The sequence below is a fragment of the Rhinolophus sinicus genome, linkage group LG04 (genome assembly GCF_036562045.2).
Source record: "Rhinolophus sinicus isolate RSC01 linkage group LG04, ASM3656204v1, whole genome shotgun sequence".
In the NCBI taxonomy this organism is placed as follows: domain Eukaryota; kingdom Metazoa; phylum Chordata; class Mammalia; order Chiroptera; family Rhinolophidae; genus Rhinolophus; species Rhinolophus sinicus.
The window spans coordinates 142706580-142730876 of NC_133754.1; the positions used below are offsets into that span (position 1 = coordinate 142706580).

Consider the following 24297-nt stretch of genomic DNA (forward strand, 5'->3'; position numbering starts at 1 on the left):
GCTGCTACAAACAGCTCTTTATGCCAGTGAAGGTCAGAACACTTGACATCAATATTTAATAAAATAGCAGGCACAAATATAAATTTGTCCAAAATCCCTTAAAACCTTTCTTCCTTAACTTCATGCTCTTTTTCTTTCTTCAGGTTAGTTTGTGGGAAATAGCCTGGAGGACTCAGAGAATCCCATCTTCTTTCCTAAATTTTCCACCCTAGCCCAAAGTGAGCTAGTTCCCGGCAGAGAGCAGCCCATTCCCAGGCCCCTCCCCTGAAGATTTTTATGCAACCTGAGTCCAAGGCAGAGTTTCCCCAACTAGCCCGGGTGGAGCTGATCCCCTGGAGTTTAATTTAAAATACGTATTGCCTGGTCTCATCCCTGCCCGAGGCCCAGGGAGGTTTAGGTTAAAATCACACTTTGGAGGCACTGGGTTCCGCCAACTCTAGCGTTTCTCATTCTTTCCTACTGGGAGGCGTGGACGGTGCTGGGCCGAGCTGCCAGCCTCCAGGCGGGAAGGAAAGAGAACAGATGGCCCGCTGGGGGCAGGAGATCACGTGTCGGACCTCACTCTGGACTGGTTCCAGACTTCTTTCTGGACCCAAGCCCTTCGGCTTTAGGGACCCCGTCTAGGCACACAGGGCAAATTCAGGGAAAAGCAATGTTCATTTTAGTGAAAACTGGGTAATTAGGAGAAGGTGGCGAGTTTGGGGAGGAGGAGGCGGGGCTGAAGGGATCAGGCTTCCAACAATGGCGGAGTTTCCTGGATTTGAAATACAATCAGGTAAAGCCCTATCTGGTGAAACGCCCATCGCCATAACGACAGTTAACACCCAGAGGCTGGGGGGGGGGGGGGGCCTGGCTCGCGCGAAAACTTGCACGACGCCCTACTTTGCTCTGGCTCCACTTAGCAGCTTCCCGCAAAACTCCAGGCCTCTCCTGTGCAGAGCAGAAAGGCCACCCGTTCATGCATATGCAAGAGGATAAGTTTAGCTCGCAGTCCCCCGCACTCGGAGAAGCCCCGCGCTGTGCAGTATGAATCACCCGCGCTCAGAGGCGGGCGCAAGGCTCGAACCGCAGACTGGCGGGCGGCGCAGCCACTTGCGAGCCGCTCGCCGGGGCCTGGCATTGCCCTTTTAAAAAGTCTTCCGCAGGCGGCCACCGCAGCAGCAGCAGCCGGAGGAGGCGAGTTCATCTGAGGACAGTCCCAGTTCTCAGAAATCCCTTCCCTGCTGGAACATCAAGCTCCCTTTACTGCAGTTGAACAAACTGCCCTAGATTGGGGGATGAGGAACCCGCCCCAAACTCGTGCAAGGAGCTCCGGGCGCTCGCGCCCACGTGAGCTAACCTTGAAATTAGCCCCCGCACCCGGGCGGGAGGCGGAAGGGGCGGGAGTGGGCGGGTTGTTGGTCCCTTTGGGCCCAAACCCTTGGGTTTGCGCCCTCCGCGTGCGCGTACAGCCCCCATAAATCCTGTTTCATAACTCTAGTGGGGCTGCTTTTTTTTTTTAACTCTCTGGTGTAAAATAGATGTGGAAGAAGTGTGTGTGTGTGTCTGTTGGGTGTGGGATGGGGAGGGAGGCACCTTCTCCATCCCCCAAGACCGCGAGGAAGAGGAAAACCTGCCCTGCGGTCCCCCCAGGGAACACTGCGGAGTAGGGTGTCGGGATGACATCAGCTTCTAAACATAGCCGGCATCGCACCCCAACTCTGAGCGCCGCGAGCCGGACTGGGGCGGTGGCGGGGGGAGAGCGGAGAGGCGGGCACTGCTGTCCGCGGGCGGGGCGGCCGGGCTGGCAGGGCAGTGCGGGAGGACATGACTTTGCAGGAATGGTGCTCGCTGAGTTTGCAGGCAAATCTCTCCCGCGATGGTCGGGCCACGAGGTTAGGAAACATGCCTGTCATTTCCGCGCTCTCCTCCACCCCACAAAAGCCACACAACACACACACACACGCAACCCTTGGACCTAAGGTGTTCTTTTTTTTAATTATTTATAATCAACTCATCCCCCAACCGTATCGCCCACGTTTGGTCCGTATGGAGGGCACCCGCGCCCTCCAGTCCCGCGCCTGCCTCCGGGCTAAGCCTGCGAGGGGGTCGGCGCGGCCCTCCCGGTGAGTCAGATGGGCTGTGTTTCCTGTGGTTGTTGTGGAACAGTTTGTCCTTTTTACCCGCCCCCCACCCCGCTCGGTCTCCACCCCTTTGGTAAATATAGCGCTCACGTTTCATCATCTCTTTGTCCAACGAGCGCCAGACACCCCGGCCCGCGGCCCCCGCCTCCTCCTCCCGTCTCACGGTTACCTCGCATAACCCCGCGCGGGCAAGCGGCGGGCAGCGGCCTTCCCCAAGGACCCCGCCAGCCCTGCACCCTGTCGTTTCCCGGCGATGTACACTCCCACCCACCTATTCCCTCCCCTTCTTCCAATTTTCCCTTAAGTTGTGCCTCCATGCCCTCGTCCCACACCCCGCTACCCCAGTGTCCTGGGTACGGTGTCGACATATGTGTTGATGTTCGTAGGTAGACACCCCTTCTTTCCAGCCCCAGACGTCACCCACGCTCAGGTCAGTACCGGTTTTTCCGCTTACCCAACCTTCCCCCTCCAAAGTCTCAAGCCCTCACCCCCCGTTCCCCTCAGGAGCGCAGGTGACATGCTGCTGAGACAGTGTCTGATTCACCGACAGCTAAAGCAGCTACGCGTACTTGGGGGTGGGCGCTTCGTGAGCCGTCTCCTTCCCACCCCCTCACCCCAGAAGAGAGTAGGCTGGAGGGTCGAGAAAGGCGAGGTGGGTGGATAACAGCCTAGAAGTGCGTGCTTACTCTTCCTTCTCTCCCTTCCCCTCCCAGTTTCATTTCCACACATACAGCCACCCACCGGGGACCGGAGGCGGCTGGTGTTCTCTGAACGCAGGGAACTGGCGCTCTCTTTGGTCTCCTGTTTACTTCCCTCCTCCTTTCCCCCCTCCCTCCTTCTCGCCCCCACCACCCCCCACGCTGCCTCCCTCTCGGAGCAGCTGGGAAACCGGCAGCAAAACACTGCAGTCATGAGAATTCCCTGGACCCGAACTGTGGCCCGCGTTTGCCCTGTGTTCACTTGGGGCACTTCTTTCAGTCCTGGAAAGAAAGGCTCTTGGGGCTCCCCATCCAGGAATGTGGAAGAGGTGATGGCTTCTCTCCCTCTTCTCCCACCTTGGCACCAGATACCATCCTGTGGGGTGACTTGGCCAAGGCTCTGGGCCACCTCCATGAGTGACCACCTGTCCAGGGAGGGGTAGTGAGAGAGGGGACAGTGTGTAAGAACTCGGGATCCAGGATGCTGCAGGGCTGGCTTATTTGCTATGGCAGGCTGTCCTGTTCATGACAGGGTGCCCAAAGTTCCCTGCTGACCAAGATTTTTAGGCACAGCTCAGAAACCTGCTCCCAGGAACAGACACACCCTCTCCTTATGGAGTCTGGCAAAAGCTTTCCTTTTCAAAGCTTGCTTCCCAGAAGGGAAGAATACAACCTCTCTCCCTAAGTAACCTGAATGAACAAAGAACTCTGAGGAGCCAGGAGGGTTGAGCTCTGGGTGCCTCCTCTCTGAAGTTCACCCCATTTAAAAACCACCTCTTCACTACCACTGCCTCACTCCCATGGTTACCAGCTCTCTGTTCTTGGGCAGCACAAATGTTGCACAGAAGCAGAAATAAACAAGGGCATTTTAAATGTTCTTTTTAAAATATCTAAAGCACTGCCTAGGTCTTTTGGTAGCAGGGAAGGGGAAATGAAAAGTCCCCACTGTTCCCTGGTTTCCTACTGACCCCAGGGACCCTGAATGAATCCCTCATTCTGCATGGCCTCTCAGCTGCCAACAGAGGGAAGGAAGCTTATTGAGTGAGGTACCAGAGAGTGAGATTCATAACAAAGGTCCACTCAGGGCAGGAGAATTGTTACCCCAGTAAGGTTATTTCTCCCCTCCCCTTCCCATCTGAAACTGCTCCCCGTCCCCTCCAACCCCCCAACCCCCAGCTGCTCAGCAATACCTGCCATCAGACTATACACCCCCAGTTGTTGCTATCTTGTCTAGGCTCTTATGTACAGTCCCTCATTCCCAGAAGATCCTACTACCTGGTAAAACCCCTGATTCTGTCCAGCTTTAACACGCTGGACAAAAACAACAGTGCTAACTGTTGCAACTAAATTTATGATTATAAATCTCAAGTGGGCTCTCAACTCTGCCCTTCTGCATTTCCCTAGTCTTTTCACTTTCCACACTCTGATATGACTACATTGCACCTTCTATCCTCAAACATCCAACACCCCTCTCCTTCTTCACCCTGAGCTGAAAACCTTGCTGCTTATTTCACTGAGAAAATAAAAGCAATTTGACCAGAACTGCCTCATCTTCCCATCACCATAGCTTCCATCCTACCTGCCTCTCTGCCTGGACTCTGCCTTCCTTCCTGTTACTTTGATGTAGTATCCCTGCCCCTTTCTAAGGCAAACCCCTCCACCTGGCAGCATAGTCCCTTCTCCTCTTGAGTCTTTTAATGACTGCTCCTGAAATTATCCCCCCATTCCTGCTCATCAATTGTCTCTCTTTCCTAAGTAATTAATATTAGCACAAAAACATGGTGTACTCCCTCCTATCTTTATGTATACTCATATGTATGTATATGTACATCCTCTTCGTCCCATATTCCTCTCCAATACTATTATTCCACCAGCGTTTTATTTTTTTTTTGGCTGCAAACATCACAGAATTGCCTGTACTTACTGCCTGTATGTCCACATCTCCTATTCTCTCTTGATCTCACACCAATCAGACTTTCACCCCAATTGCTCCATCAGAACAATTCTTGTCAAGGTCACAGATGACCTCTGTCCTGCCAAATCTATTAGATACCTATTTTACTTCATCCACCTCAAAGCAAAGAAGACTAAGAAGGAGTAGGCAGTAAAGAGGAAAACAGGAGAATATTTTGCCCTAGAAGCGAAGAGAAGAATTGTTTCAAGGAAGAGAGTTTAATTCCTTTTTAGTCTCCATTGTCTGTTTTGGTTCATCTCCTGGCTCTCTAAAAGTTGGGGTGCCCCAGGGCCCTGTCCTTGGCCCTTTTCTGTATCTATACTCACTTGGTGACTTAACTCTGCCTCAAGGCTTTAATGCTTTCTGTATGCCAATGACTCCCAAATTTTTATCTTCAATCCGGACCTCTCTCAAACTCCAGACTTGACTATCCAACCATCTATGAGTATTCATCATCTCCAGTTGAATATCTAACAGGCATCTCAAACTTAACAATAAAATTGAACTGATTATCCCCCCACCCCCACCCCAAATGGCTTTATTCAAAGCCTTCCCCCGCTGAGCTAAAGGCATTCTTGTGCTTCTGGTTGCTCAGGCCATGAACCAAGCTGTTATCCTTGATTCTGCTCTTTATACTTCACAGCTAATTCACCAGGAACTCCCGTTAGCTGTATTTTCCAAATATATCCAGTATCTGGCCCTTCTCGTCACCTTGGCTGCTTCCATCTTATTCTCTTGCATTGATAACCGCTTTCTAGCTGGTCTCCCTGCTTCCACCCTTGCTCTGGCTTCTTTCCTCCACACAACTGCTGGAATGCTCGTCTTAAAGTACACGTCAGGTCACATTCCTCGGCTCAGAACTCTGCAGTGACTTCCATATCACTCAGAGTAACTGCTAAAGTCCTCACACAGGGGACAGGGTTCATACCATCTGCTTCAAACATGACTTTCTGACTTCCTCTCCAACTTGCTCCCCATTTTTCTCTCCACTCCAGCCACCCTGCCCACCTTAAAGCATTTGCAATGGCTCTTCCTCCTACCTGGACCTCTATTCTCTAAACCTCTGCATGGCTCATTCCTTCGCTGTCTTCAAGTCTTTGTTCAGATGTCCCCTTCTAAGAGAGATCTGCCCTGGAGTCCTATTTGTAGTTGCGACTCCTGCAGTTGCTCCTTTTCTACATTTTATTTTTCCACAGCACTATCATATTCTGACATGTTACATAATTTGCTTATAAAAGATATTTATTGTCCATTGTCTGTCACCTACTAAATACAAACTGTTCTGTTTGCTGATGTAGGAGGTATGACAATTAAGTTCGCAAACTTGTTGCAATGATGTTGCTTTTTTTGATATCAGAGGGATTATTCCTTATGAACTTGTACCAGCTGGACAAACAGTTAACTAAGTTTACTATTTGGAAGTGCTGAAAAGGCTGTGTGAGAAAATTAGACGACCTGAACTTTTCACCAACAATTCGTGGCTCTTGCATCACGACAGTGCACCAGCTCACAGGCACTGTCTGTGAGGGAGGTTTTAGCCAGTAAACAAATAACTGTATTGGAACACCCTCCCTATTCTGATCTGGCCCCCAATGACTCCTTTCTTTACCCAAAGATAAAGGAAATATTGAAAGGAAGACATTTTGATGACATTCAAGACATCAAGGGTAATATAACAACAGCTCTGGTGCCCATTCCAGAAAAAGAGTTCCAAAATTGCTTTGAAGGGTCGACTAGCTGCTGGCATTGGTTTATAGATGAGGAAATTAAGGTACGGAGAGGGTAAATGAGAAATCCAAGCTCACGTGATGGCAAAGCTAAGATTTGAACTCAGGACTCTGAATCCAGAGCTCATGGTCGTAAGTACTCCAGTATTGTGCCCTTGTATATATGAGTAAGCTGTAAGGCCAAAAGTGATTTTTGTCTGCTGTGGCTGCAGTCAGCTGTGGAGAAGCACACTGCGACATCTCCAGATGTCACTTAAGTATGTGTGTGGGAACAGGGTGGGTCACAGAGGCTCTTTCTCCTACTCCAGATGCTAGTGCTAAAGAAAGGATGAGGGTGATGGGCAAGGACATGACCATGTATTTGGCTTGCACCAGAGTATTTTGGCTACTTATGAAAGTGTTGATCGTATTTGTATAACGGAGGCAGCTTGGTGCAGAAGATTAGTTTCTTGTTGACTTCATGTTAAACAAGGATTGGCTGGAGTGTCTATTAATTCATGACCCAGATTGAGGTAATAGTCCCCATTTGGAACATTCAAGTCATAATTTCTACTTCCATCTCCTATGTCACCATCCCATCCATAAAAGGAACAGAAAGCACAATCCTTCCATGTGCCCTGAAGGCAGAGAGCTAGAAATATTTGTTGGGTCCATGTCTAGTATCACTGGTAAGCTTTTGTTGAACAAACCCTTTTATAAAACAACTATAAACTCTGGATAACATAAAAAATAATTACTTGAGGCTCCTGGAGAGTAAACAAAAGCAGGCAGATAGTGGAAAGGAGTTGGCATTTGGAAGACAAGAATGATGTGAGGAGAACTTCTTGTTTATTATGGCTGAGCATATGTCCTCATTTTACCATTTAAAATAGTTAAAACACTGATAGAAAGCCAACAGTCTTATTGGCTTAAATAGCCAGAGGATAAGTTTTAGGGTACCCACAAGTGCTGGAAAATACAGGAATAAATTCCAGAGAAGGTAGAGCTAGAGAGATGGAACCCTAAATGCTGGGTATGAACTCTGCCCAAGCTCTGGCTGAATCATGCATGCATGGGGTGGCAGACTCCAAGCAGTCCAGGTAAATCTACACGAGTGAACTGAAATTTGAGCAGCTAGTCGCTGTATAGGAAATGGAGTTTTGCAGTTTGAGGTTCAGCCAAGTTAACTGTCCACTTTAAATAATCAATGCTCTTTGGAGGAATATAACAGAACCCACAATCTCTGCAACCTATTCACAATATCTAGGATATATCCAAACTTAGTTGACATATGAAGAAACAGAAAAATATGGCCCATTCACATTAGAAAGATAGTCAACCCCTATATGACTCAGATGTTCAATATTGCAGATACAGATTTTAAAGCGGCTATTATAATTATGCTCCTGGGTGGGTAGGAAATCTCAGTAAAAAAATTAAAAAATCAAATGAAAAGTTATAGAATTTAAACACATCTGAAATAAAGTATTCATTGGATAGGCTTAACGAGCAGATGGAAATGAAAAAGGAAAGAGTCAGTGAGCTTAGAGATAGCAATAGAAATTACCCAAGAGAAGAGCAGCAAGAAAAAATATTAACCAAAACAAAAAGCTTCAGAGATCCGTGGGACAACATCAGAATATCTAACACATGTGTAATTGGAGTCCCAGGAGAAGAGGGAATGGGGCAGACAATGTATTTGAAGAAATAATATTGAGAATAAATTAACAGATTCAAAAAGTTCAGTGAATACTAAGCAGGATTAATACAAAGAAAACCACACCTAAGCCCATCATAGTCAAACTCCTGAAAACTAAAGACAAAGAGAAAAATGTAAAAGCTAACAGAAAAAAAGCCAAATTGTATCCTCTAGAGGACTATAGATTTGAATACCATTGACTTCTCATCAGAAACAATAGAGACTGGAAGACAATGGATGGCATCTTTAATACTGAAAGAAAAACCTCCTGTCAAACCAGATTTCTATATCTAGTGCAAATATCCTTCAGGAATGAAAGCAAAATAAAAATAATTTCAGATAGAAGAAAATCAAGAGAATTTGCCACCAGCAGGTCTGCACTACAAGAGATGCTAATGGAAATTTTTCAGGATGAAGGAAAATGAAACTTGATAGAGACTCAGATCTTTCGGAAGGAATAAAGAGAATCAGAAATGGTATGTATGTGGGTAAATACAAAAGACAAAAAATTTATTTAAAATATATATTAACTGTTTAAGGCAAAAATTATAACGTTGTCTTATGCAGCTTATAGTAATGTATATATACTGCATATGATAATTATGTAGTACATAAAAGATAAGGGGAGGTTAAGTGGACCCATACCATTACGAGTTTTCTACATTTTATGTGACGTGGTATAATATTAACTCTTAGTAAATATATATATATTTTTTTTTTTCTTATTTTTTAACTTTATTTTTTAAATTTATTGGGGTGACAATTGTTAGTAAAATTACATAGATTTCAGGTGTACAATTCTGTATTATATCATCTATAAATCCCATTGTGTGTTCACCACCCAGAGTCAGTTCTCCTTCCATCACCATATATTTGATCCCCCTTACCCTCATCTCCCACCCCCCACCCTTAGTAGATATATTTGATGTACAGCAAATTAATGACTACTATACTATAACTTCACAAAGAATTCACAATATGATGGAAGAAGACATATGTCCAAACAATTACAAGACAGTGTCATATGTGCAAACAAAAAAAGGGGGATTCTAGGGCATTAGTAATTAGTTCTCCTTGGGGGTAGAGAAATAAAGGTTTCATGATAGAAGTTATATTTGAACTGGATTGTGAAGGGTGATTAGAAGATGAGAAGGAGAAGGCATCCTGCACATGGCAAACAGTCTGAGCACAGGTGTGAGGGCAAGACGGTGCAGAATGAGGGAATAATGGGAAAGTTGTTTGGAAAGCAGCATTAGTAGGGCTTAGTAACTGAGCGAATGTTGGGAGGAATCCAGAGTAAAGCCTCAGGTTAATGAACGTGGAGATTGAGGATGCCATTACTAAGATAGAAAAAACAAAACCACAAAAACTGGAGGAGCAAATTTGGGATGAATGCAGGGACTGAAGTCATTAGAATGGTTTGATATTTTGAGTTTGGTGAGTCTGAGGGACATTGGGTGGACACTGTAGTTGCTGCCCCATTATCAATTCTCCTTTGTCTTGGGAGCTGGCTTTGATTTCTGTTTGGGTACCCATGCCTCCTTGAGCAGTACAAGTGTTTTGGGGGAATCTGAACGTGTCTCAGGATATAGAACTTGGGTATTTTGCTTTGGGACTAAGCTTACCAAAAGCAGTTTAATTTTCTGGTACTTTAAGAATGGGTACACGACCCAACTTGGGTCAAGGAGCCTTTCCTGGGGTCTTCTAGAGAAGAAGCTCCTTTGTCTCTTTTTGGATGAGGTAGTTTTATATGATTGTAGAATCTGGAGGATCTACAGGCCTTCTGTCACCCTGAGGGAAGTCAGTCGTAGGGTGAGTTGGACAGATAGAAGTCAGATAAGAGAGTTGGAAAAGAATTGTGCCCTGGGTGATAATGCATTGATGAATTAAACTGACTCTAAAGTCACACAACCTGTAATTTTCATGTTACATGAGTCAGTAAGTATTCTATTGTATAATGCCAGTTTGGTTGTGGTGTTTGCAACATAAACAGCCTAACTGATCTATTTAGATAGAGATGGGCAGTAGGCATTTGGAAAGATAGGACTGGATCTAAGTAAAGGCTTGAGTTTTAGAGAAGTTGGTTATCTAGGTTGAGATTGGGGTTATGGTAGTGGATGAGATTGCCCAGGGAACAAATATCCAGGAAAAAGAGAAAACAATCATGCACATGTAGAAGAAGAGTCAAGTAGAAGTAAAGGGGGACAGGAGAAAAAGTGTGTCCCAAGAGCTAGAGGAAGAGAGGATCAGGAGAAAGGGAGTAGTCAACAGTGGTCAAGCAGGGTGAGGACTGGATTTTAAAATTAAGAGATGATTGGGGAGTTTCGAGGATCGGACACTTTATTTTCTGCACAAAAGTCACCCCCCTTCCCGTTCTGGCAGAGATTCCTTGAATCTCAGGAAAAGCAGGCCTATGTCTGCTCTGGAGGTGGGCATGTGATTCAGTTCTGACCAATGGGGTGTAAGGGGGAGTTTGCTGAGGGGCATTTCATAAAGCTTTCCCTCCATGCTGAGAGGCAGGCATATGCGGTGAAAATCAGTCCAATGAGCCATGCAGGTTTCCTCATACAGTCATGTGAGGCTATGATATTTAGATCTGTTATGACCATGAGAAGACCAAGAGGATTTCTGAGACACCAACCCAGAGCCCTGTCATCGGTTAAATGCTGAATTGATAGCAGTGACCTACTTCTGGGCTTGTTTATGAGGAGAAATAATACTGTTTGTGTGTAAGCTATTTATTGCCAGTTGGATGTTCTGTTGTAACCAAAAGCATTCCTAACAGACACATTTAGGAAGAAAAGTTTCACTATTTTACTGCGACATTAATCAAACTCAAATGAGCTGAGGTATGAACTACAGGTAAACACATATCACCGGATTATGGCACGTTTTTTCAAGAAGTGAGATTAAGGGGAAAAGCAGATGTAGGGTTATATTGAGGGAAGAAAAGACGATGAGACCTTTTTTCCTAGATTGCAAATACTTGGATATATTTCAATTGAGGAGAAGGAGCTCGTGGTTAGTAAGAAATTAAAAATATATGAAAGAAGAGATCATTGATAAAACAAAGTACAGAAGGAAATAGAGTGTCAAGAATCCAGGAAGCAAAAGGAAAGCCATGCCTACCCTTCGAGGAAGAAAGAAGAGCCTGGCTGAAAATGTGGAGAACTTCGGAAGTCGAAAGAGGAAAGCCTTGGGGAGTTCACACCTGATGGCATCTGTCTTCTGGTGAAGTAGAATCAGGTAGTCTGTGCAAGAGAGACGATGGGGAATGTGACAGGCCATGGGGAGAATGGCAGGGGTTTGGAATGCCTGTCATTGGAATAAGTCACCTTATTTAAATCTCCTTGTACTATGCCTGGCACATGGCAGGTTCTGTGTATTGGATAAATGAGTTGACTCAATATGAGCACAGGCGTACCTCAGAAATATTGCAGGTCCAGTTCCAGACCACTGCAATGAAACGAGTCATCATCTTTTTTGCTGGTGGAAGGTCTTGCCTTTAATTTGTAAAAAAAAAAAAAAGCAACATCTGTAAGTGCAATAGAGAAAAGTGCAATAAAATGAGGTATGTCTGTAATAGGACCGTTAAATGGAAACAGCTGCCTAGCTGAGATGGGAAACTGCATTGGTGGCACTTTTTAAATAACTCTTATTTATTTCTTGTTACAAAAGGGATGTATTTTCATTGTGGAAGAGTTTAAAAATACAGATAAACAAAAAGAAAAAGAAAAATCAATCATATCCCACAAACCCCGACGTAACCATCATTCATATCGTAGCTCCCCCCCCCCATTATCCTTTGGGGATATGTTCCAAGACCCTCAGTGAGTGTCTGAAACTGCAGATAGTACCAAACCCTATATATACTATGTTTTTTCCTATACCTACACATACATATCTAGGATAAAGTTTAATTTATAAATTAGGCACAGTGAGAGATTAACACCAATAACTAATAAATAGAACAATTATAACAATATACTCTAATAAAAGTTCTGTGAATGCTCTCTCTTTCTCTCTCTCTCTCTCTCAAAATATCTTACTACATGTACTCACCCTTGTGATGATATGAGATGGTTAAGTCAAGAAGTTTCACCTTTTCACTTAAAGGAAGCACTTCTGTGTGGCATAACTGAATTGCCAGCATCTCCACTTTTGTGCTTTGGGGCCATTATTAAGTAAAATAAGGGTTATTTGAACACAAGCACTGTGATACCTCTCCAGTCAAAGTGCTAACCAAGAAGGTGGCTACTAAGTGACCAATGGTCAGGGAGTGTACAGCGTGGAGACGCTGGACAAACAGAGAGTACACGTCCTGGGCGGGAAGGAGCAGGACGCACAAGATTTCATCACTACTCAGAAATAGCGCTCAATTTAAAACTTCTGAATTATTTATGTCTGGAATTTTCCATATAATGTATTTTTTTTTACCATGGTTGACCAAGGATAACTGAAACCACAGAAAGCAAAACTGTGGATGAGGGGGGACTGCCGTATTTCAGTACATACTGGTTTTGTCCTTTTTACGCATATCTAGACAGGTAAAAAAATAAAAGTGAGATCAGGCTGTATGTATTCTTTTATTCTGCTAACATTTTTAAATGTATACCACATTATTTTACATTTTTTAATTTAAATTATTTAAAAATGAATTTATCTTTTGAATAAGTAAACATTCACATGGTTCAATTCAAAAAATAGAAAAGGATATGTAATGACAAATCTCCTTCATAACCCTGATCTTCAGCTATTGAGTTACCCTTTCCAGAATCAATTAAATTTTACCTTTATTTTTAATAAATTCTTCCTGAGATATTTTTTATGTATGTCGAAACAAATAAATATATCTTGCCCACATTTTCACACAAATGGTTAATATAATAGCATTCTGCACCTTACTTTATTAACTTAATATCTTGAAGGTCACAACAGATCAATATATGTAGTCTTCTCACATTTGAGGGCTGCCATAGAATTCTGATATCAATGTACCTTAATTTATTTAACAAGTCCCCTGCTACTCAGCATTTAGGTTACTTGGGCCTTTTGGAATTTCAAAAAATACTACCGTAAATAATCTTCTTTCACATTGGGGCACTACACCAGTAGGATAAAGTTCTTGACATGTAATGTTTTGTAATTTTGATAGATGTCAAATTGCTTTCCCCAGAGTGTGTACCAGTTCATACACTTCTACGAGTAATGTAGAAAAGTGCCTGTTTCTCCACATCCTCATCAATGAGTAAGTTAAAATGTGTTTGATTTTTCCCAATTTGATTGATAAAAATGTTATTCAGGGTGCTTTTAATTTTTACTCTCCTTTAGGTGAGGCTGACAATCTTTTCATAATATTGGAGAGCTTGTATTTCCTTTTTATCCATAGCTGTTGCCCATTTTCTTTCAGACTGTAGGCTTTTTCCCTATACAGTCTTTCTAAATTAGGATATTAGCCCTTTGTTTGTGATATGAATCACAGATATTTTTCCCAATTTGCCATTTGCCTTTTAACTTTGTTGTATTTTTGCCATGTAGAAGTTTGTTATTGTTGTTATAGTTATCAGTTTTTATACTTCTAGATGTTATTTCATAATTAGAAAGGTCTTACACATTCACATTATAAGATAATTGTCCCACGGCTTCCTCTTGTGCCTTTACGATTTTATTGATCTATTAAAATTTTTTGTCTGGTGTAATTTGTGAAACGTGTGCCCAATTTTTTCCAAGTGATATTCAGTTGTTTCAATCCCATGTGTTGACTTTATTTTTTTACATATACAATGATGTCAACTATGCATAAAGAGCTTTTTTTTTCTTTTCTTCTGAGCTTTATGCCTTTCTTTTTCTTACCTCATCATACTTGCTAAAACCTCTAGTAAAATTAGGGTTCCCAGGCGGGAGTTCCTGCCCGTTCTCAGGAATTATTTTCCGCTTTCCTTTTCCTGAATCCCTAGAAAAGTTGGTCGGGAAATCGGGAAAATTGGCTCCTTGAACCCAGGTGGTTGATAGTATCAGCTGTCACTTTGTGGAAACGATTCATCGTGGAGAACAGAAAACAGGTTATATCTCAGGATTCGGGTACAGGAAAGCAAAAAAAAGTTCCTGAGAACAGGTGGGAATTCCCGCCTGGAAACCCTAAGTAAAATGTTGGCTGAGGCGGGGGAGTGGGCATCTTTGCCTTGTTCTTTATCGTCCCTGAGAGCAAACAGGTAAGTTATCAGCTGGATATGTATTGCCAAATTGCTCTCCACAAAGTTTATGCCAATTTGAACTACTCTGCAGTGTGTGGTGTTACCTAGGAAACCATAACCATTAAGTCTGATGTTAGTTGTATGTTGTAGATGGCCTTTATCAGATTGAGGAAGTACCCTTCTATTCTTTGTTGAGAGTTTTTTATCATGCATTTTGACAAATGCCTTTTCTCTATCTATGGAGATGGTCATATTTTTTTGTGTGTGCCTTTATTCTGTTAATGTGGTGAATTATATTAATTTATTTTTAAACATGAAATCAACCTTGCATTTCTGGAATAAACTCCACTTGGTCACGATTATTCTTTTTATACATTGCTATGTATTGATTTGAGATACCACTTTAGTCATATATTAAATTTCCATATATGTTTGAGTCTATTTCTGAATTTTATACTACATTCGGTTCCATTAATATTTGTCTTTCCTATCTCATTATTGTTAATGGATGCACTGTTGGATATTTAGGAATTAGGTTATTTCTGGTGTCCTGCTATTACAGACAACACTGTAATAAACAATATTTTGGTTAGCTCTTTTCCCACTCCATGATTATATCCTTAGCATAAATCCTTAGAAGTTGAATAACTGGGTTACGAGTAGACATCATTTTAAGAATTTAGCTACTTTGTCAATCAGTGTCCTATTAGGAAAATAGAAACCATGTTAATTGTTTCAATCAGGGGCCCTAATTTAAGGAATGATTTCTATTGTTGGAAGGGCTAAAGGAGCAAAAAGGAGAAGGTGAGATAACCCCTAGGTTAGTAAGTGCAGGAAGCCACTACCACCCCCAGAACTGTAGGAGTGAACAGGAGGAGATGGTATTACAGGGCCCAGCACATGCTCACTGCTGAAAGTAATGAAGACTGTGTTTGCTCTTGAAACCACTGATGCTACGACTAGAGTCACTGCAGAATGCTAGGACCACAGTCAGCCACTGCTGCAGCTGCTGGAACCACCAAAGGATGCTCCAGTAGTACTTCAGGTGTATCCAGAAGCAGAGAGAGATACAAATGCCTCCTTCTTCCTGCCTTGCAGAGGGCCCTCCTGCCCCACCAATGCTGACTGAACCTAATCAGAAGCTAGATGGCAAAGAAGTCTGGAAGAGTAGTTTGCGGGGTACAGCTCCATCTGATACAGAGCAGCAAGGATGCTTCATGGACCATTTGATTTGTGCAGCCACAGAGGGTTCCACCCTTAGAAGGGCCCTGTGCTGTCATGCTCTTGAAATGTTCAATACTTTTTGAACAAGGCGTTTTGCATTTTATTTTGCACAGGCCCTGAAAACTTTATACATGGTCCTGCAGAACAGAGCATGGAAGGGCAGACTTGGAGCTGAGAGCAAAGAGGAAAGTGCCAGGTCTGCTATGTGTTGCTAAATTGCTCTGCCCAAAGTTTATGTCAACTCTAATTACTTAGTAATACAGGAGTTGCCTGGGAAATCATAAACTAGCATGATAGGCAAGTTCCTAAGATTTGCTCTCCTCTAGACAGTCCCTAACGGTTCCAAAGCCAAGAGCAGAGAAGTCCATGAAATGGTTCTCTGGCCTCCCAACTCAGAAAATTAGATTAGAAACCCTCGCTGAGCTTTGATATGTAGATTCCCTGCCTTGCACCTTTAAGGAAGAAAAAATCTGGCTGGGGAATATGTTGGTTGTCATAAAATTCAAGTATAATTTCTTTGTTTTGTATATCTGGTCTATTATTAAAATTATCATTTATTGTTCTTTCTAGATCTTTTTGGTACTGAGAAAATGGTAAGTCAGACCCTCAGCAGCATCTGGGGTTTTGTTAGGCTCCACAGGTCGATTTCCAGGGGCGGGGCTCCTAGACACGCTCCTGCAGGGAGACACCAGTCCTCACACTGGCTCTGAATAACCCAGCAACAGTATGGGAATGGCGGAAGTGTTCCGAGGGCCTGGAGGTTTGGGTAGGGTTGTTACACTATAGCAAGGGCCAGAGTGTGGCAATGTCATTGAAGGAAGTGGGCAGGTGGTTTGGACAGGAAGTAGAGGGACCCCACAAGGAACCCAGAACCAATGCACCATTCCTTTAGGGACTGAGAAGAGCGCACTTTGGGATAAGGCACTGTCAGATAGACCTCCCCCATGCCTGCACAGTTCTCTAAAATATCCTTCTTAACAATCCATTTCCTGAGTTAAAGCATGGAACCCATAGGTAATTTTCTACAGTTTCTCATAAAGGAAGTCTTCATTCATTCATTCATTCATTCATTCATTCATTCTTATGTACCAGCATTGGGCTTGGAACTAGGGATATAATGTAAACAGAACATACACGACCCCTGTCTGCCCAATCCTGCAGTCTAAAAGGGGAGGGAAATAATCACCTGAAATACACTGTGATTAGTGCGTGACAAGAGAATTAAAGGGTGCTAGAAAGAAAATATAGTAGGGGTCCCTCACCTTGTCAGAACCTTAGGGAAGGACTGAGACTTAAGCTGAGTAGGAGTGAGGCAAGCAAAGAGGGGAAAGGAATGAGTGGAGGGATATTCCAGGAAGAGGGAACAGCAAGTACAAAAGTCCTGAGGTGAGAGATCGGGTTGCATATAAGGAACTGAAAGAACTATAGCATGGGAAGACAGAAGTGGAGAAAGACTGGGAAGGAAGGCGTGGATCACACCTCAAAGGGCTGTGAATACCCAGATGGCCTTTATCCTAAGGTCGATGGCTGGAAAGCTGGGTGTATAGTAGTATTATTTTTTCCAATTACAGTTGACCTTCAATATTAGTTTCAGGTATACCATATAGTGGTTAGACATTTATATAATTTAGGACGTTATCCCTTCGGTAAGTCTAGTACCCACCTGGCACTATACAGTTATCACAATATTATTGACTATAGTATTTATTTAATGGCTTTAAGTGTAGCTCCCATCACAGCCACATTACCACATTGTCCTAATTGGGATTTATATCCTTCTAAGTTCAAGGGTGAATTGCTCTGTGGAGGTTTGTTTCAATATTTTAAACGTGTTTACTTACCAACAGTATGTAAACTTTTCCTTTGACTGGAAACCTCAAGGGAGGATGATATCGCTAGACAAAGGGATCATGAAGCAGCAAGTCACCCTGGGTTGAACCCTGTGATGGTGACAAGCCACTGCCACTTCTATTGGTCAGGCGCATAATTAGTGGCAAGGCTAAACAGATTCATCACTAGCTCCATCATCAATGCAACGTAAGGAGAACGTGTGAGCCAATGTTGAAAGTTGCAGCCCTACAAACACAGATTTCAATTTGGAACATCTTTACCCCTTCCACAAGTGCTAAATTTTTCCACGTTGACAAAGAATTACATTTTGATGCTTGGTACAAGAAATAGCTGGAGAATTCTGTCAAAGTCATATTGCAAGTTGATACTCTAATCACCATCTTTGCTCCAATGATACCAGTAATAGACAAAATGTAAAATGGGAAAGTAAAGCAGACATAGCTATGTTCAAAGACAAGATAAACATTTGTTGATCAGAAGTGGAGCAGAAAAATATATAGTGAGTAGGTCTGAAGCAGCAGGCTCTGGGTCTAAAATCAGGCAGAATCAGTGGAAAAAATAAGTTTTTGCTTACAGTGGGACATTCAACACATTTATTCGATATGAAGAAAGATTAAAAATAAATTAGTAAGTATTGTGCTTACAAAGGTAAATAGAAAACGAGAGGAAGTCTAAAGAAAGTAAATGAAGAAAACAGTAATTATAAAACTAAAAGTAAGTAAAATATGAAACAATATAGAGTCTTAAAGCCAAAAACTGATTTTTTTTTTTGAATTTAATAAAATAGTCAAATTTCTGGCAAGATTAGTCAAGGAATAAAAGAGAAAAGGATATTGGGAAAATATTGGGATCATAACCATAGATACGTAGAGATTTAAAAAATTCACAGGTGATGAATATGGACAAGTTTATGACACTAAATTTTAAAATGTCAATGAAATGGGCAATATTCTGGAAAGAGATAATGCACCAAAAAGTGAATCAAGAAGAATGATCAGTAATTATTTAAGATATTGGCTTGGAAATTGTAAAAAATCTTCACTTTAACAAGACAATAATGCCCCTTTACTACAACTAGTCAAGACTGTAGAGAAAGTTCTACAAGGAGGGGAAGACAAGTCAAGGAAACAAAAGGCATAGATTTGGGAAGGAGGAGGCAAAATTTTCAACATTTGTAGTTGATAGGACTGTCTAAATAGAAAAACCCAAGCACACAAATGATGAGAACTAATACTAGTTCAGAATAATAGCAGGTATACTTTCAACAGACCTACAGAAATCAGAACCATTGCTATAAATCATTAGCGGTTAATTAAAATATATAATTTAAAAAGATGCCATTCGAAATATCAAACAAAAATTGTAAGGTACTTAAAATTTTAAAATATGTGCGACACTCTTCTGGAGCAAATTTTAAAACATTTCAAAAGACATAAAGGAAGATTGAATAAAAAGAGCGGTAAACTGCTCTCATGGATGGAATGACTCAATATTTTAAAGATGTCAGGGAGTCTAAGTTAATCTTTAACTTTCAGCCATTCCAAATGAAATCCCTGAGATAGCTTTGAACAGTTTCAGTTTAGCTAGGCAGGAACTCTGTTACCAAGAGGTCCCTTCATTGAATGGTCCTGGGTTAGGATGAACCATAAGAAAAATCTGTGTGAGGGCTGGAAGGTAAAGGTGAAGCAGTAGTCACTTTTTATGCTCTGAAGGTCAGTCCAAGGCCAGGCCCTGTTGCAACTCATGTGTACCAGCTCGGTGTGACCGTTCTATGGTGAAGGGTATCAGCTTATCCTGAAGGTCACCTGCTTTACTGAGATTGGGGGCAGTGAGAGAAAGACTGGGCTTGCCCTGGTGGGTTCCTAATTGTCTCTGCTCTGCCTCATTCTTCTTTCCCTACTGCTGGCCTTGCTGACTTCACGTCCAACACCAGACACGGAACCAACAGTATTACATAAAACGCTTAAGTACCTCAAATGTGTAGGGTTTAAGCCTTATAAAAAACCCCTAGTCTATATCATCCATAGGGGTTCTGTGTTTCTCACAGACTTCTAACTAACGTAATCCTAAACAGGCATTTTGTAGATATTGACAGGCTGATCCAAAAATTAATTTGGAAGATGAAGCCAAGAAAAAGATAAGAGAATTTTGAAAAATTAAAGAAGATGGATGGGGGGAGACTTGCTCTAACAGATATTAAGACTTATTATACAGCTATTTAATCAAAAGTATAATAATGGTTGAGTGACAAAGCAAAAAGGCTAATGAAACAGAATATAGAGCACATAAAAACACCCAAACATATATGAAAACATGATATATATGATAAAAGAGGCATTACAGTTCAATAGGGAAAATGATGGACTATTCAATGTTGCTATGGCATTTGGATATCTTATGTGAGAAAAAAATAAAAGTATATCTCTATATCCTATCATATTAAAAATATATTATAGAATGACTGAAGATCTAACCATGAAAAACAAAACTTTAAAAAGGATCATAGGAGATTATCATTTAGGATGGGAGAATTTCTTAAATAAAACACAGCAATTACAACCATAAATAGAAAGTTGATGCATTTAACTATATTAAGAAAAAGAAAACCTTAGTCAAAGTGATAAAAAGATACCAAAAACACAGTTAAAATACAAATTACATCTTGGGAGAAGACTGCATTACACAAAATAAACAAAGGATTAGCATCCAGAATACACAGAAAACTCCAGCAAATAATTGAGAAACAACCTCCTGACCAAAGAAAAGGAAAGACAAAGAAAAGAACACAGACAGGCAATTCATAGTAGAGGCTGACCTGAAGGGGAAGATGTTCAGTCTCTCCAGTCATCGTAGAAATGTAAATTATAATTAAAATGAGATATTATCTCGTACCCATCAGATTAATGAACATTAGAAGTCAATGATATTAGCGAGGATGTAGAGAAAAAGGAAACTTCACACACTGTTGGTGAACGTAAATTGGGAGAACTGCGAGAGGAATAATTTGGTAATACTTATAAAAATGGGAGCTATACGTACCCTGTCACCAAGCATCTATCCTAGAGAAACTCTCTCAAGCATTTTATTGCGGTGTTGGAACAGCAAAAAATGAAGACCAAAAGTCTGTTAAAAGAAGGATGAATAGATAAATTGAGGGCTATTCAGTATACAACAACTAAATGAGTAAATTAGACCAATGTGTAGCAATATAGATGAATCTCAAAAGCATAATGTTTAAGTTTTAAACAGCAAGTTTCAGGATCCCATGTACTACCTTTTACATAAATTTAAAAACACTCTCGAACAATGCCAAATATTGTTAATGATATATATATCATTATATATGTATACTAAAAAGTATAAAAAGAGATTTAAAGGGTCAATACAAATTTACTGATTGTGGTTGCTTCTCAGGGAACAGGAGCAGGACAGGGTCCAGATACATTTTTCAAGTGTAGATGTAACATTTAAAATAAAGATTCAAAGCTAATATGGTAAAGCATTAACATTTGTTAAGCCTGGATGTTGGGGTACCATGATTTATGTTACACTTTTCTGTGGTTTGACATTTTTCATAATAAAAAAAGAACAAAAGTACTAGTGGTGACACCCCACCACAATTTATATGTTGAAACCTTAATCCCCAGTGTGATGGTATTTACAGTTGGGGTCTTTAGGAGGTAGGTAGTTAGGTCATGAGGGTGGAGCCCTCATGAATGGGATTAGTGCCCTTCTAAGAAGAGAAACAAGAGAGACAGTCTCTCTCTCTCTCTGCCATGTGAGGACACAGCAGGAAGGCAGCCATCTGCAAAGGAGGAAGAGAGCACTCACCCGGAATCAACTAGGTTGGCAGAGCACCTTGGATCCAGAACTAGGAGAAGTACGTGTAAATGTCTGTTGTTTAAACTACCCAATCTATGGTATTTTGTTACAGCAGCCCAAGCTAACTCAAACAAGTGGGCATTCGTGGTTCTCTTCAGCTTCAGCCTCCCCAGAAACTTAGGTTCTGCAGGGAGCTCCAACACGTGGTCTGATTTTACCACCCTGATGACCTTGTTCTGCATACCAGTGCAGAAGGCCTTCGTTTGGCCTGGGTTGCAGACTTGAGGGTGGGATCCCCTGAAGTTTCCAGTCCACTGGGTAAAAAGACCCTCATTTGTTTTGCCCCCGGGGAATTCTGTCTCTTCCAGCAAGACTGGCTTGTGTCATGCCATGGCTGGCAGTCCCCATGGACTTGGAAACCGGAGTGTGAGATGCTTCATGTGCAGCCGTGCTCTGGATTTTGATTCTAGTTTATCAGGTTGGCCTGACCTCACATGGGCCTGGACAGCTGCAGCTTCGTTTGCCCAGGGCTGTGTGGTGTGGTCAGCACATAGGCTGGCATGGCTTTCCTCTTCTTCGCAGCCAACAAAACCGTCACCCCTCACCTCCTGTCCTATTCCTACTGTCTCCACTCAAAACAGTCTGGAATGGAGAACTGTTTCTTACATTTACCATTTACCTGGCATATAGATTCCTTGAAAGGCAGATGTCCTATTCTCCCCTCTTTCTCTTCTCCCTTCTGATTTTGCATTTGCTTCTCTGGTTGCCATGCATGACTTAATTGTTTCACTGTGTGTTGTCCACTTTGCTGTCTATGGTCTGTCCCAGGGCTCTACTTTTTCTGATCTCTGTTTCTTTCTCTTGTATATCTGCCTACTTGTTCTCTCTGTGGCTTCCCACTGCATGTCTGTGAATATCAGTGAGAGCTTCCCATCCCACAGACCAATAGGAAAACCATAAGGAGGTCTGGATGGAAGTGGGAGAACATAATAAATTGCAAAACAACTTCAGGATTACAGGATCATAAATCCCAGCAGACAGTAGCCATTGAAATCTCATACATCTAAGTTGAATGTATTCAAGGCTTTCTTAAGCTTTCGATTCAATCTAAAGCTTGCTCCTGAACAGTCATAGATTAGTGAGAACTGAGACAAAGGTTGTATAGAAGGCTAATATAGAGGTTCTCCCAGGTACCTTCTTTGAATCACTAAGCAATGGACTTCAGCCTACTCTCAGTTCCCAGCTCTGCGAATCCGGTGTTTATAGCTGAAAAGGTTTATGACTCTTCCCATGGAGGCACTTTCTGTATTGCAAGGTCTATGACGGGGTTTTGGATTTGACTGGAAACTGAGAGAATCAATTGCCCTGAGAAAGTTGTATCTTGGTGTTAGACTGATTTCAATAAATTATAAATTGAAGTAGCCACACTGAGTGAGGCCACCCATTCAGCCCAAGTTATATGAACAGAGGTTTAAGATGTCAGTGCTCACATAGTTCATATTACCATGCTGGATCTAAATGGAAATTTTACTCGACACAGCCACTTAAGGGGGAATATTATGTCTAAGTTATTTTAAAAAGACAGTCTGTCTTCTCTTTAACACTTTTATACTGTCAGTGTTTTATAAGCATCTCTGTAACCTGAAATAGAGGCAAGCATTATCACTCTCATGTCATGGTTGAAAAGTTGGTGCACAGACATTAATTAACTTTCTTGCAGGGCAATGGCTGAGTCATTCAGGGTCATTAGGTCTCCTTTTTACTGCTTGTTCTATAGGACAGCAACACCTCCTGGTCAGTGAGTTAAAATTCCTGGGTTCTACAACTGATAGAGGCAGTCTTTTGGTGACCTTGAGTGACTTTCACGTTCTCTCTGGATGTTCATTTTCCTGCTCAAAGTCTGGACAACAAACCCATACTTCTGACTGTATTTTTTTTTTTTTAATTAGGAATTATGGATTGCCAGTGTATCAGAGGTAAGGGACAGAATCTCCAGGTTAGAAAGGACCTGAAAAGGGCAGCTGGCAGGGTGGTCTTAAAATTTTGCCTTACAGGGGAATTAGTGAAGGAGTTAAAAAATACAGATTCTTGAGCCTCATCCTACTGAATTGAAAAATACCAACATGAGGACCAGAATTCTGTATTTTAAAAAACACTCCAGGTGGTTTGATGCAGATTTAGAAACCATAGCTTCAGTGGGACCACTCCAAGTGCGTGGGAGAGGGGACATGCTCTGCAACTTCTGATGGGTCAGACGTGCACTTTAAATCAATGGGCCATGGGATCAGAAATGCAATTCCCTTAAAAGCAAGTGAGCAGATGGGAGATGGACTGGGCAGAGGTGTTGGGAAACCCTGGACTCTGTTTTTGCCAATAAGTCCTCGAGCTTAAGTATGGAAGCTGGGAAGAGCCCTGAATGGAACAAGGCTCAAGAAGTGTCACGTCAACCTGCTGTGTGATCTTGGGCAAACCACTACCCCTCTCTGGGCCTTAGCTTCCTATCTGTAAAATGGGAGTGTGGACTTATGGATCTCTAAGGTGCTTCTATGACACTTTGAGATTTACCTCATTTCCTTTTTGATGAGAACATGCTACAATACTAAATGCTGTCCACTGTGTTATTATTATTATGCCTTATGGACCCAGTGCGTGTCCCATTGAACCTGTGTTCAGTCATGGGTGTACCGGAGCAGCATGAATGCTCTGTGCAGACACCGAGTCAGAGCAATTGCCTCAAGAAATCAAAACATTCCAAGATGATGCTCTGCTGTCTTAGGCTGGAAAACCAACCTCCAAGGAGGTGAGTTCCAGGGAAGGGAGGCAGAAGTCTAGATTGCAAAGGCATTTCAAGGAAAATGTGGTTTGGATTAGAGAGAGGTAAGTACCCTACCAGACATCTCTGCCCCAGGTGAGGGTAATTCTATCTGCTGCCTGCTGCTTCAGAAAGTGACCAGAGAAGCCTCCATCAACTGGCAAAGACTGAACGCTTTCCAGTGACCAGGCTTACCTTGCTCCTGGGTCACAGC

General features: G+C 42.3%; 1 protein-coding gene and 2 long non-coding RNA genes across 53 annotated transcripts in view; 1 reads left to right on the forward strand and 2 right to left on the reverse strand.

Moving 5' to 3' along the window:
- Positions 1 to 5886, reverse strand: part of KLF9 (KLF transcription factor 9) — a 34242-nt gene extending 28356 nt beyond the window's left edge. Inside the window, exon 1 of the mRNA XM_019730638.2 lies at positions 5816 to 5886. The gene's annotated coding sequence lies outside the window, so the exon portion shown is untranslated. The remainder of the gene's footprint in view (positions 1 to 5815) is intronic.
- LOC109446856 (uncharacterized) overlaps positions 1531 to 24297 on the forward strand; it is a 47351-nt gene continuing 24584 nt past the window's right edge. For 2 of the 50 annotated variants that reach the window (XR_012495782.1, XR_012495796.1), the window contains exons 1-4: positions 1538 to 2553; positions 13357 to 13428; positions 15712 to 15794; positions 16169 to 16191. This is a non-coding gene — a long non-coding RNA (uncharacterized LOC109446856). Of the gene's footprint in view, positions 2554 to 2604; positions 2776 to 13335; positions 13429 to 15711; positions 15795 to 16168; positions 16192 to 21232; positions 21330 to 24297 lie in introns of those variants that run through there. The other 48 variants (XR_012495774.1, XR_012495781.1, XR_012495751.1 and 45 more) reach the window with 43 other exon arrangements.
- LOC109446864 (uncharacterized) overlaps positions 16697 to 24297 on the reverse strand; it is a 29843-nt gene continuing 22242 nt past the window's right edge. Inside the window, exons 4-5 of one of the 2 annotated variants that reach the window (XR_012495800.1) lie at positions 20489 to 20572; positions 16697 to 19262 (exon numbers count right to left, since the gene is read on the reverse strand). This is a non-coding gene — a long non-coding RNA (uncharacterized LOC109446864). Of the gene's footprint in view, positions 19263 to 20302; positions 20573 to 24297 lie in introns of those variants that run through there. The other variant, XR_012495799.1, reaches the window with a different exon arrangement.